General features: G+C 37.2%; 9 non-coding genes across 9 annotated transcripts; 5 read left to right on the forward strand and 4 right to left on the reverse strand.

Annotated features, from left to right (window-relative positions):
- The first annotated feature begins 336 nt into the window (after positions 1-336).
- On the forward strand, positions 337-408 carry Trnap-cgg (transfer RNA proline (anticodon CGG)). The gene has a single exon. It is a non-coding gene; the product is annotated as a tRNA-Pro (tRNA).
- Positions 409-1,801: 1,393 nt separating this feature from the next.
- On the reverse strand, positions 1,802-1,874 carry Trnaa-ugc (transfer RNA alanine (anticodon UGC)). The gene has a single exon. It is a non-coding gene; the product is annotated as a tRNA-Ala (tRNA).
- Positions 1,875-3,911: 2,037 nt separating this feature from the next.
- Trnaa-ugc (transfer RNA alanine (anticodon UGC)) lies at positions 3,912-3,984 on the reverse strand. Its single transcript has one exon. It is a non-coding gene; the product is annotated as a tRNA-Ala (tRNA).
- A 486-nt stretch (positions 3,985-4,470) lies between these two features.
- On the forward strand, positions 4,471-4,542 carry Trnap-agg (transfer RNA proline (anticodon AGG)). The gene has a single exon. It is a non-coding gene; the product is annotated as a tRNA-Pro (tRNA).
- Positions 4,543-6,345: 1,803 nt separating this feature from the next.
- Trnaa-ugc (transfer RNA alanine (anticodon UGC)) lies at positions 6,346-6,418 on the reverse strand. Its single transcript has one exon. It is a non-coding gene; the product is annotated as a tRNA-Ala (tRNA).
- A 428-nt stretch (positions 6,419-6,846) lies between these two features.
- Trnap-ugg (transfer RNA proline (anticodon UGG)) lies at positions 6,847-6,918 on the forward strand. Its single transcript has one exon. It is a non-coding gene; the product is annotated as a tRNA-Pro (tRNA).
- Positions 6,919-11,358: 4,440 nt separating this feature from the next.
- Positions 11,359-11,431, reverse strand: Trnaa-ugc (transfer RNA alanine (anticodon UGC)). The gene has a single exon. It is a non-coding gene; the product is annotated as a tRNA-Ala (tRNA).
- Positions 11,432-11,820: 389 nt separating this feature from the next.
- On the forward strand, positions 11,821-11,892 carry Trnap-ugg (transfer RNA proline (anticodon UGG)). Its single transcript has one exon. It is a non-coding gene; the product is annotated as a tRNA-Pro (tRNA).
- A 799-nt stretch (positions 11,893-12,691) lies between these two features.
- Trnaa-agc (transfer RNA alanine (anticodon AGC)) lies at positions 12,692-12,764 on the forward strand. Its single transcript has one exon. It is a non-coding gene; the product is annotated as a tRNA-Ala (tRNA).
- Positions 12,765-13,065: the final 301 nt, after the last annotated feature.

Here is a 13,065-nt window from a genome sequence, read left to right on the forward strand (position 1 = left end):
AAAAATAAGCTGATCATAAATGTTTCTTGCACCACACTTTACATGAAACCAAGAGTAAATCTTATGCTTACCGGCTTTAAAGAGGAGAACTAATAATCAACTGAACTATCCCGCTGAACTATCGAAAATCATTTACATTGTTATCCTTTTCATAAAAATACCAAATCATGTTTAATTTAATTATTCTACAGAAAAAGTGTTCTCAGGTCATAGAACACGATGATGGTCAAGAAACTGAATACTAATTTATGAAGTTGAGTCCCAACAAGAGATTCAGCAATTAAAATTTACACCTCAGATTTTTTAAGCCACAGAGTACAGGTACTAATCAAAAATGGCCTGTTGGTCTAGTGGCATGATTCTCGCTTCGGGTGCGAGAGGTCCCGGGTTCGACTCCCGGACAGGCCCTTTTTCTTCTTTTCGCTGTCGTCCTCTTTAGAGAAACTTTGTATCTCCACATGTAATTTAATTGCTTAGTCTGTATGGTTTTCAACACACTCCATAAATTTTAAATCGAGGTAGTTTTTAACTTTTTAGCTTTCAAAAGCTGGTTTGCTCTGGTGGTCAGTATGGCATTATATAATTTAGCCTTCTATCGCATTTATCATTTTATCTTTGGCAAAAAAAGATATTTTTTTATTCAGTTACACAAAGGCAGAACGTAAGAGATCGTATTTCAAGTTACGCATACTTACTCGCTATGGAACTTGATTACTTGACTCCAACTGCTTCTGAATGACAAAATCACAACCTTGTCTCAATAAACAAATATGTCTCCCAAGCATGCATTTGTGTAACATCAAACGTTATGAGCAAAAATATACCATGAACTTTAACAAACTGTTAGGCTGACAGTACAAGGTTTCAAAAACCACCATAGCAATCCGTTTCAATCTTCTTCACGTTTGTCCTATTTCACGTGCCATTTTCACCCGTCCTTCTTTTAACGTTTTGAGCAGTTATTTCCACGTTTCATTCAAACAGACAACTTAAGGTGGCGGTTCCCGAAATTATGTATGATAAATTTCGTGATGCATCTCCTTTATTAACAAATGGATTTGCAGCGCTTAAAGCTTTTAGACTTAGAAAAATGAACATTATTTTGTCATTTTATTCGATAAAATATTTCGACCATTAATTTTATTTTATTTCATTTTATTTTTTGCAACTTGTATCCTTTATACTATACAGCAATTTGAATGCTTTGTTTCATTAAATCATACTGCATAAACATTGCTTTGTGGCTGTCGTGATGTTAAATCTTGCCCAAGAGCTTGTACCTTGAAGCAGGGTGATTAGCTAAAATGGTAGGGCGCCCGCTTAGCATGCGGGAGGTACCGAGATCGATCTCCGGATCCTCGAAATTGACAACAATTTCTTTTTATGCGTAAACACTAACGTATTTTGGGCAGTTTTTGACAATACCGTGTTAGCGGTTAGCGGTTACCGGGTTGTTAAAACGTCGTATTTTATAACGAATAGCCCTCTCTTAAAAAAGAATAAACGAGAAGTCACAACGCCTAAGATTTTGCTCACGGTCATGATGTAAGGTTTCATGGCTTGGGTTTAATTTTTGAAAACAAATGGGTTGCTGATTAAAAGCAAATAAGTCCGCCGTTTTAGTGGCTAAAGTGCAAGAGATGACAGATCGATATGAATTAGCAATTAACGAAAACAGTTTTTTTTTTCTCATTGAAATAAAGTTTGAGCTCATTGTATTTTATTTATTGATTGATTAAATGATTAAAAGAGTTTTTTCTTCCTTATACACATTGCTGCATTCACATTCATTTAAAAAAAATGGAGAATCTGGGTATCGATCCCAGTACCTCCCGCATGCAAAGCGGGCGCTCTACCATTTGAGCTAATTCCCCTGCCTCGAAAACAAGAGTGAATAATTAGCTAAACTTACACTAAACTATGAACGAGAGCCAGGATAAAACCGTGCTGCATTTAATCGACAAAAAACGAAGAAAATTCATAGTCCATCAAAACGTTCTAAGAAGATAGGACAATATGTTAGCGAAGAAATGAACAGCTCTTTGGAAACTAAAACGTAAAATCATGAGTTAGTTTCAGATGCATTTTTCAGCGAACCTGTATAGGTACTCAAGGGAACAAGCTGAAATTTCATGTTGACATTAGTAGTGATTAGTTGAAAAGTTGACATTTTATCAAGAATGGCCTGTTGGTCATTAGCATGATTCTCGCTTACGGTGAGAATTCGACTCCCGGACAGGCCCCGTTAGTGTGTTATGCTTTTTTGGAAGTTCCAATTTTACAATATAACAAGAACAGAACAATCAAACCAAAAAATAAAACCAAATTTTCATCAAGCAAACAGTCAAACCACTAGCAACTTATGAGAAAATTTTCAATCTTTTGATCTTATATAGAGAATGGGACTCCTGCCCGCTCTGATTGCCAAGAGATAAGGAGAGAACAAGTATAAATTTTCCACTGCTTTTAGGCCAAAATTCAACTAATTGGTCCGAGCAAAACTGATACGCTGTTCATGAATTGATCAACTTCTTTTTTATTGATTATTAAATCGAAATTTTTTTGCTGTCCAGGGGCACAAAAATTTTAATACCGGTATCATATTGGTCGTTTGAAATGACGCCATGTAATGAAATTGAGTTCGACGGAGAGTCCGCCATTCTAATTTAGAGGCCGGATGTTTTGCATTTTTCCTTTGTTGCTGTCGAACTAAGGCCTGGTTCAGACGCCGTACTTTTCATGAGCCGAACCTAATACATTGAATTAAGTAATTGAAAAGTTCGGCGTCTAAATCAGTTAGGAACGCCCGTTTCAGAGCGACTTTGGAACGGCTTTGATTGAGACGCCGAACTTCATGTACGGAACTAATGCATAAATTATTATAACGTATTTTCTAAGCAGTTTGACCGAAATGAGCATTTTCTCCTTTTGAATTAAGTTCGCCGGGCTGGAATTAAGATCGGCGTCTGAATCAATTCAGCCAGTCTAAATAATTTGGGTCGGCCTTAATTCGAATGAGGTTCGGCTCATGAAAGGTTCGGCTCATGAAAAGTTCGGCGTCTGAACCGGACCTAAGAAAGCCGGATATATCAACGAGTAATGTCACTTTACGGTCTTTGCTAAAGGCCATATCATGGAGCCACCTAATTTTAACATACTAATCTTCTGATATCGTCAGACACCATTTCTCACTTTTAATCTTTTTTACATAGGATGTCTTTACATTCAGCGCTATCTTATTGCAAGAACCATTTACCCGAGTTGCAAGAAAAAATGAGCTTTCTTTTACAGCGGAATGGAGAATCTTGGTATCGATCTCAGTACCTCTCGTATGCAAAACGAGCACTCTACCGTCTGAGCTAATTCCCTTGTACTAGAAAATCTAGGCGAAAAATTAGCTTATCAAAAATGCTTCTTACGCCACACTTAACACGAAAACCAGAATAAATCTCAGGTATACGCTTAACGGTTTTAAAGCAGAACCTATAAAATCGAAGGGAAAATCAGCTGAACTACACCCCGCTGAACTATCCAATATCAATTACATTGTTATCCTTTACAGTAAAATAGCAAACCATGTTTAATTTAATCTTCCTACAGAAAACGCATTCTCAGGACATAGAGCACAATGATGGTTAAGAAACAGTCTAATAAACTATGAGATTCATCCCTTCATTTTGGGCATCGTTGCTAATTAAAAGTAAATAAGTCAGATGCCATAGTGGCTAAAGTGTAACAAATGTCAGATCGGTATGAATTCGCAATTTTACTAAAGCAGATTTTTTTTCTATTTGAATGAATTTTTTGAGCTCAACTTCATTTATTTATCATTCATTTAAAAATGTTTATAGAATTCTTTTCTTTCTTATAAAAGTTGCCGCCAACGCATTCAGTTTAAAAAGAAAAAAAAATGGAGAATCTGGGTATCGATCCCAGTACCTCCCGCATGCAAAGCGGGCGCTCTACCATTTGAGCTAATCCCCCCTGCCTGGAAAACCACCGTGAATAACTAGGGGTATAGAATGGTTCCTGGACAAAATTGGGTCTCGGAAATGTTTGGCCCGATCTCGAAATCTTGGAAGCGCTTGTGGTAGCTCTCGAACTCTCGTTCTTGGCTGATTTTACGTCGCGGAGTTTCGTTTTTTTTTTTTTTAAAGTCACGGGGTCTCTCATTCTCGCAAAGTCTCGAATTTAACATTCTATACCCCTATAATTAACTTAACTTAGATTTTTCTTACACTAAACTATAAACGAGAGCCAGGATAAATCTGCGCTGCCTTAAACTAAAGAAAACGAGGAAAAATCAAAGTTTATCAAAGTGTTCTCAGCAGATAGGAATAAAACTTAAAATTAAGAGTTAGTTTCAGATGCATTTTTCAGCGACACCGTACAGGTACTTAAAGCAACAGGTTGATATTTAATGTTGACTGTGGTAGTGATAAGTTAAAAAGTAATCATTTTACCAAGAATGGCCTGTTGGTCTAGTGGCATGATTCTCGCTTAGGGTGCGAGAGGTCCCGGGTTCGACTCCCGGACAGGCCCCTTTTCATGTTTTTTTGAATTGGAGTTACTATTTTACAATATCACAAGAACAGAAAAATCAAACCAAAAAATTCATCAAGCAAACAGTCGAACACACTAGCAACAAGAGGAAATTTTCAAATAAACTATGTGCAGGGCTTTGGATCTTACATTGTTGGTTTTCACATGACGTCACTAAGATTCAAACTACAAAACTATCGATCCTACCGAGATTTTACTTTCTCGATTTATTAGAGCAGCTGAAAACTAATTTTCATACAAGTTTTCTCTTCAAAAGGGTTGTTGATTTTTGTGATAGAGTACGCTTGAATTTCTAAGCTTTTGCGTGACGCGGCATTTACATGACGGTCAAGAGAGCTGTCTTGTAGGTTTGAACAAATGAATTGTTTCAGAAATTTCCCTATCTAAACAGTTCATGTATTAGAAAAGGTATTGCTTTAATGCTTATGAGTTCCTCGAAGAATAAATTCACGCTTTTGTAGCAAAACTCGGTAAAAGATGTTTCTGCTGGTTTCCGTCCGCCATGTTGGTTGCCATCCGGATGGGCACCAGCATGGCGTCTCCATACAAATCTCTACAAATATGGGTAAAACAATTCTTCGGATATCTCGTATACGAAATATTCCTCTGACCTGAATCTTGGCGAGGGTCTTTGCATATTTACCTCCTTTCATTTTCCAGATTATGGACTTTATCTATTGAACGGTTTTGATTTTTATTTGATCTATTTTGAATGGCATGACACTGAAAACCAGCAATAGCGAATGGGACTTCTGCCTGCTCTGATTACCAAGACATTACGGGAGAATAGTAGGCTTTTGCGCCAAACTCGACTAATTGGTCACTGTAAATTAAACGAAGTGAGAAAGGATGGGTGAACAAAACTGATACGCTGTTTATGGCTTGATCAACTTCTTTTTTATTATATGAAAGAAGGTCATCGCAGTTATGGACGCAACTCCTTTACAGTTGCAAAAAGAAAGCCTGAAAAATTTCTTTTCGCTACTACAAAAGTTGCGTCTATAACTGCGTTGATCTTCTTTCATACTATTCTTCACCCCGAAGTTCTCATATATGATTTTCATATATTCCTAACTTCATCATCATCCTTTTACAGGTTTATAACGAAAGTATTCAACGATCTGCTCCCAGCTGGCTTGTTAGTTCAACTGGTAGAGCGCTGCCCCGGTATCGCAGAGGTAAAGGGTTCGAATCCAGTACAAGCCAGGAAAATGTTTTTTCACGCCTTGTTTTCGAAACTTCAAAATTTGCGTCTATAACTGCGATAATGTTCTTTCATATAATTATTCACCCCGTAGTTCTCATATATGATTTTCATATATTCATAACTTCCTTTTTATTATTGTTAAATCAAAATTTTTTCGCCGTCCGAAGGCACAAAAACTTTAAGAGCGGTATCTTATCGGTCGTTTGGAATGACGCCATGTAATGGAATTGCGTTCGACGGAGGAGACTGTCAGCCTAAATTAGAGGCCGGATGACTGGTGTTTTTTCTTTGTTGTTGTCGGCCTAAGAAAGCCGGAAATATCAACGAGTAACGGTCACTGTATGGTCTTTGCTAAAACCATGGAACCATGCATCCAATTTCAACAGACTAATCTTTTGTTATCGTCAGACACCGTTTTAACTTTTCATCTTTTTACATAGCATATGCGTTTACATTCAGCGCAATCTAATTGCAAACTTCAGACGCTCCATCTCTTACGTCCATATTCAAAAGAAGCAAGTACACGTTCCACGAGTTGCAAGAGTAAAAAGCTTTCTTTTACAGCGGAAAAAGAATGGAGAATCTGGGTATCGATCCCAGTACCTCTCGCATGCAAAGCGAGCGCTCTACCGTTTGAGCTAATCCCCCTGTACTCGAAAAACTAGGCCAAAAAAATAGCTAACCATAAGTGTTTCTTGCACCACACTTAACACGAAACCCAGAATAAATCTTACGCTTATCGGTTTTAAAGCAGAGCAAATAAAAACGAAAGGCAAATCAATTGACCTATACCCCGCTGAACTATCGGAAATCAATTGCATTGTTATCTTTTACATAAAAACCCAAACCATGTTTAAATTAATCATTCTACAAAAAAAAGGGTTCTCGGGATAGAGCATGATGATGGTCAAGAAATTGAATACTAGTTTATTAAGTTGAGTCCCAACAGGAGATTCAGAAATCAAACATGAACCCTCAGATTGTTTACGCCACAGTACAGGCACTAAAGGAGCAGGTGGAAATAGCATGTTGAAATTAGTTGTGATTAGCTTAAAAGTCAACACGTAATTAAGAATGGCCTGTTGGTCTAGTGGCATGATTCTCGCTTTGGGTGCGAGAGGTCCCGGGTTGGACTCCCGGACAGGCCCATTTTTCTGCTTTGTTTAGAAGCTATCGCAATAAACCCTGTTTAAGCTCATTTATAGGAAGTTTTTTTTATCTCACTCTGGTGATGGCGACCGATTCCTAACTTGAGCAAAGCAGTTCGCTGTTGTGTCTTTAGAGAAACTTTGTATCTTCCCATGTAGTTGCTTAGTCTTTATGTTATCCTTGTTTGTTTTTGGAACTATTTTAACAAACTCCGTTAATTTTCAGTTCTAAAAAAAGGCAGTTTTTAACTTTTTAGCCTTAAAATGTTAATTATATAATTTAGCCTTCTGTCGAATTTATTATTATTTTGATCTTTGGCACAAAAGATATATATTTTTTATTTCTTTGCACAAATGCAAAACGTAAGAGATCGTATCTCAAGTTACGCATACTTACTCGCTATGAAACTTGATTAGTCGACTACAACTACTTGTGAATAACAAAATCACATTAACCATGTGTCAAACAAATGTGTCTCCTAAGCATGCATTTGAGTAACATCAAACGTTATCAACAGAAATATACAATAAACTTTAACAAACTGTAAGTAGGCTAACATTACATTAAGTTTTCAGAAACCATTATTGCAATCCGTTTCAATATTCTTCACGTTTGTCCCATTACATGTGCTATATTTACCTTTTTTAAGGTGGCTCGATACAGTTTTTCAGGGTCAATACCTCCCAAGTTTGAGCATAAACTACGTCGCCAAAAACAAAGTTTTGGAAAAATTGCCACCACAGTTGTATTAGATGAAGATGAAAATTTGTTATGATCAGGGTTGCAACGGCATCGGAGTTGTCATAGCAACGAAATGACGCTATTACCTATTTTACTTGCAGCAGTATATCTCGGCACTGGGAACTGTTCTTCCAAAATCGTTCACGAGAGCTTTTTCCTCCAATAGCAGCCTCGATGTTCGTGAAGTTTAAGCAAAATCTGTAAGAGCGTTATCGAAATATTTTGGGATAAAGATTTTGTGGTTAGAAATACGGTAAAAAATGGACAATCTTGGTGTTCGGCTGTTATCTGTAGAAAACGAAGCGCTTTTGACATGCAATTTCACCTCATAGTAGTTTCAATCTTTTTAAAAACGTGTGTGAAAGATCAAGGAGATAGCTCCAGCCGATTGCTAGAAAGAAGGGTTTGATTAGTATGTATCGAGGCGCTCTTGTTAGCGGTTTTTTGAACATTTTGGTATACTTTAGCAAATTAGCGAATAATTTTTAAACCGCTCGATAGATTTTTTTAAAAATTTAAGATTCTTGAGATTAACCTTCCTTTTATATGACCTTTTAGTTTCAAGATTATTTATATCTTGTAAGGCAGTAAAATTAGGGCTACAATTCGCTAATATTTTGGCAGAAAGTTTGTGTTTACAAGTGTGAGCCTCTCATTATTCAGGGTATTGTGTTCAAGTTTCATATTTTCGTGCACAACAATAGCTAGCATTTTTACATATTTCAAATGCATTGTTAGTTACTGCTGTTCACGTGAAAATGAAACTTGGAGACAATGCCTTGAATAATTAGAGGCTTTCACTTGTAATGACGAAACTTCCGATGAAAAAGAAACAAATTGTAGCCCTTATTTTACTGCCTTACAATATATCAATAATCTTGAAACTAAAAGGCCATATAAAAGGAAGGTTTATCTCAAGAATCTTAAATTTTTGAAACAATCTATCGAGCGGTTTAAAAATTATTCGTTAATTTGTTAAAGTAGACCAAAATGTTTACAAAACCGCTAACAAGAGCGCTTCGATACATACTAATCAAACCCTTCTTTCTAGCAATCGGCTGCAGCTATCTCCCATGATCTTTCACACAAGCTTTTAAAAAGATTGAAACTACTATGAGGTGACATTTCATGTCGAAAGCGCTTCATTTTCTACAGATAACGGCCAAACAACAATATTGTCCATTTTTTACTGTGTTTCTAACAATAAAAACTTTATCCCAAAATATCTCGATAACGCTCTTACAGATTTCGCTTAAACTTCACGAACACCGAGGCTGCTGTTGGAGGAAAAAGCTCCCGTGAATGATTTTCGAAGAACAGTTCCCAGTGCCGAGATACACTGCTGCAAGTAAAATAGGTAATAGCGTCGTTTCGTTGCTATGACAACTCCGATGCCGTTGTAACCCTGATCATAACAAATTTTCATCTTTATTTAATACAACTGTGGTGGCAATTTTTCCAAAACTTTGTTTTTGGCGACGTAGTTTATGCTCAAACTTGGGCGGTATCGACCCTGAAAAACTGTATCGAGCCACCTTAAACGTTTTGAGCAGTTATTTTTATGTTTCACTAGACTTGAGGTGGTAGTTAAAGAAATTTTGTATGATAAATTTAGTCACACAGCTCCTTTATTAACAAACGGAATTCTTTAGTGCCTATAGCTTTTATGCTTAGAAAAATGAACATCTGTTATAGCATAGCTAGAATATTCGCCTAATCAACTTCAATAGCGCGAGCGTCCTACATATTCCCATTGAGCACGCTGATGACGTCAATAAACTAGCTATACCTCGAGTTCTTGATATGTGACCTTAGCTATCCTTCCAAAACGTCTGCCAAGTGCATCCATAACTCAACAGTACGCGATGAAGCATTAACAATCGTTTTATAACGTAAATTTAAGAGAAAACTTTTGAATTTGTTAACCGATAGTAGTGAGAAGAGCTGAGTGCTGTTGTTGTACATCATCTCCGCTAGCTATGCGGGCTATGGCGTGTTCAGATTATTCTTTGCAAAGTTGTTTCTTCCAGAAAGAATTTTTCGGTGAATCAATAGTTTTCCGGCACCTCAATATGGATTTCACAATCTTTTTTAATATTATCTTACCCGACTTGAGTAAACTTTCTCTCAGTTTCAAGACAAAACATACCTGTTGGGGAAAAAATATAGTCACGTAGACACTGTTTTGAGCGCGCGCAACAATCAATAAAATTTTAAGTTTTAATCGCTTTGATAATGTTATAAAACAATTAGTTCATGCTTCAGTTCTGCGTATGCCAAGACATTGACGCTTGGAAGTTTGGAGAGCATTCAAAAGAGGCTAGAGTTGCTTCGCCTCGAGCAACCGCTTACGCCTCTTTCGTGCTCAGCAAACTTCCAAGTGCTCAGTATCTCGACATACGCATAATGACGGATGAACTAATTGTTAATTATTTGTCCATGATTTTTACACTGTATTTTTCATATAGCAATTTCAATGCTTTATTTCATTAAATCATATGCATAAACATTACTCGGTATTGCTTTGTGGCTGTCCTGATGTTAAATCTTTCCCAAGAGCGTTGTACGCTGAAGCGGGGGGATTAGCTCAAATGGTAGAGCGCTCGCTTAGCATGCGGGAGGTACCGGGATCGATACCCAGATTCTCCAAATTGACAATTATTTTTTTGGTACGTAAACATTAACTTATTTTAGGCACGTTTTTCACAGGCACGTGTTAGCGGTAGTTAAAACGTCGTATTTACGAATGGCCCTGACTTAAAAAGGAATAAAAACGAAGTCACAGGGACTAAGATTTAGCTCACTGTTCCTATGATGTAGGGTCCATGACAGGATTCCGGACAGATTTTACGTCATCAGTATGGAATTTCTGTCGCTAAGTCACAGACTAGTTCTACCTTGCGAGACGTCCCCGGCGGCGGGGAGCGAGGAGGAACGGTTTTTTTCGCAAACTATAGCTTCCATAACTTCGGTTTAATTTTTAAAAAAAATGTGGGTTGCTAATTAAAAACAAATAAGTCCGCTGTTTTAGTGGCTAAAGTGCAGGACATGACATGACATGACAAATTAAGGAAACAGTCAAACACCTAGCAACATAAGAAAATTTTTCAAATAAATTATGCAGGACTTTGGATCTTATATAGAGAATGGGAGTCCTGCCTCTCTGATTGCCAAGAGATTACGAGATAATAGTATAATTTGTTTTGTATGCTATTAGTCGTTTGAAATGACGCCATGTAATGAAATTGCGTTCGACGGAGGAGACCGCAAGCCTAATTTAGAGGCCGGACGTTTTTACATTGTTGTTGTCGGACTAAGAAAGCCGGAAATTGATCATCGATTAATGTCACTGTAAGGTCTTTGCTAAAACCATGGAACCACCAGTTTTGACAGACTAATCTTTTGATATGGTCAGACTCCGAGTTTAGCTATTCATCTTTTTTTTCTACAGGATCTTTATTTAAAGTGCAATGCAATCTAACTGGAAAAGTTGGTAGCTGCATCTCTTGACGATCCATATTCAAAAAAAGGCAAGTACCCGTTCTCCGAGTTGCAAAGAATATGTTTTTACATTCAGCGGTATCTAATTGCAAACGTCACTGGCTGCATCTTATGCGTCCATATTCAAACGAAGTAATAAGTACCCTTTCCCTGAGTTGCAAGAAAATGAATGAGCTTTCTTTTACAGCGGAAAAAAATGGAGAATCTGGGTATCGATCCCAGTACCTCTCGCATGCAAAGCGAGCGCTCTACCGTTTGAGCTAATCCCCCTGTACTAGAAAATCTAGGCGAAAAATTAGCTTATCATAAGTGTTTCTAACACCACACTTAACACGAAACCCAGAATAAATCTTAAGCTTATCGGTTTTAAAACAGAACAAATAAAAACGAAAGGAAAATCAACTGAACTATACCCCGCTGAACTATCGGAAGTCAATTACATTATTATCCTTCACATAAAAATACCAAATCATGTTTAATTTAAACATTCTACAGAAAAATCATTCTCAGGACAGGTCCCAACGGGAGATTCAGAAATCAAACTTTAACCCTCAGATTTTTTAGGCCACACTACAGGTACAAAAGGAGCAGGTGGAAATAGAATGTTGAAATTATTATTATTTAGTGATTAGCTTAAAAGTCAACACTTAATTGAGAATGGCCTGTTGGTCTAGTGGCATGATTCTCGCTTTGGGTGCGAGAGGTCCCGGGTTCGACTCCCAGACAGGCCCTTTTTTCTTCTTTTCGCTCTCTTTAGACAAACTTGTATCTCCCCATGTAATTGGTTAGCCCTGTATGTTATCCTTGTTTGTTTTTGGAACTGTTTTAACAAACTCTGTTAATTTTCAATTCTAAAACAAGGCAGTTTTTAACTTTTTAGCTTTAAAAAGCTGCTTTGCTCTCACCTGGTGGTTTATAGCATTATATAATTTAGCCTTCGATCGCATTTATCATTTGATCTTTGTCCAAAAGGATATTTTTTTTTATTATTCTTTTGCAAAAAAGCAAAACTCAAGAGACCGTATCACAAATTACGCATACTTACTCGCTATGAAACTTGATTACTTCACTACAATTACTTGTGAATGACAAAATCTCAACCATGTGTCAAACAAATTTGTCTCAAACAAATCACTCTCCCAAGCATGCATTTGTGTAACATCAATCGTTATCAACAAAACATACAACGAACTTTAACAAACTGTTAGGCTAACAGTACAAGTTTTCAAAAACCATCATGATTGCAATTCGTTTCAATCTTCCTCACATTATTTTGTCCTATTTCATGTGTCATTTTTACCTCCTTTTAACGTTTTGAGCAGTTATTTTTGTTTCACTCAACTTAAGGTGGCGGTTCCCCAAATTATATATGATAAATTTAGTGACATTTTATTCGATAAAATATTTCGATCCTTTATATAGCAATTTGAATGCTTTATTTCATTAAATCATATGCATAAACATTAGTACGCACTGCTTTGTGGCTGTCGTGATGTTAAATCTTTCCCAAGAGTTTGAACTCTGAAGCAGGGGGGATTAGCTCAAATGGTAGAGCGCCCGCTTAGCATGCGGGAAGTACCGGGATCGATACCCGGATCCTCCAAATTGATAATAATTTTTATTTTTAATAATTTCTTATTTTGGACACGTTTTTGACAATAGCGTGTTGGCAGTAGAATTGCCGTCACCAGGAGGAGGGGGGGGGCACGACTTAGCGAAATTTCGTATATCTATGATCCACCGATTTATGACATCACATCCGGTTACAGAGTTGCTGCTCTGCTTTCGCGCGAGGCACAAAGATGGACGCCCGATGCTATTTGGTTTCCTCGTTATTGTTACCTACAGGCTAACGGAATTATGTATCTTGAATGCCGAGAATGTTAAGAAGGTATATAGCCGGC

This window comes from Porites lutea, chromosome 9, assembly GCF_958299795.1.
Source record: "Porites lutea chromosome 9, jaPorLute2.1, whole genome shotgun sequence".
In the NCBI taxonomy this organism is placed as follows: Eukaryota; Metazoa; Cnidaria; class Anthozoa; order Scleractinia; family Poritidae; genus Porites; species Porites lutea.